Here is a 495-nt window from a genome sequence, read left to right on the forward strand (position 1 = left end):
AAAAATTAACATTAACATTACATGCGAAAATTATTAAAAGATAAAAACAAAATTCTGCCAAGCCTAATCCATGATGTATGAAAAGATGGCTTTTTACTACCTCTAGTTCCCATCCCTCATCTTCTCAGCTGTCTTAGTGTGGGGTCTGGTGCACTGAGGTTGGAGGACAGTGAATTCATTTGAGACCTTTGCAGCCTGTCTATAACTGGATGTAATTTTACTTGGGATCCTCAAAGGCTAGAAACAGACATTGCATTTGTCATTGGACATGGTGTGCTTGTGTTTGTACCAGAACAAAAATATCTTAGTATTGGCATGTACACATATCACCCTTCTAATGAAGGTTTCATAGTTTCATAGTTGGTAGGGTCAGAAGGGACCTGAACAGATCATCAAGTCTGACCCCTTGCCATGGCAGGAAAGAGTACTGGGGTCAAATGACCCCAGCAAGGTGTTCATCTAACCTCCTCTTAAACACCCCCAGGGTAGGAGCCT

The sequence above is a fragment of the Crocodylus porosus genome, unplaced genomic scaffold (assembly GCF_001723895.1).
Source record: "Crocodylus porosus isolate Cpor-Errol unplaced genomic scaffold, CroPor_comp1, whole genome shotgun sequence".
NCBI classification, from domain to species: Eukaryota; Metazoa; Chordata; order Crocodylia; family Crocodylidae; genus Crocodylus; species Crocodylus porosus.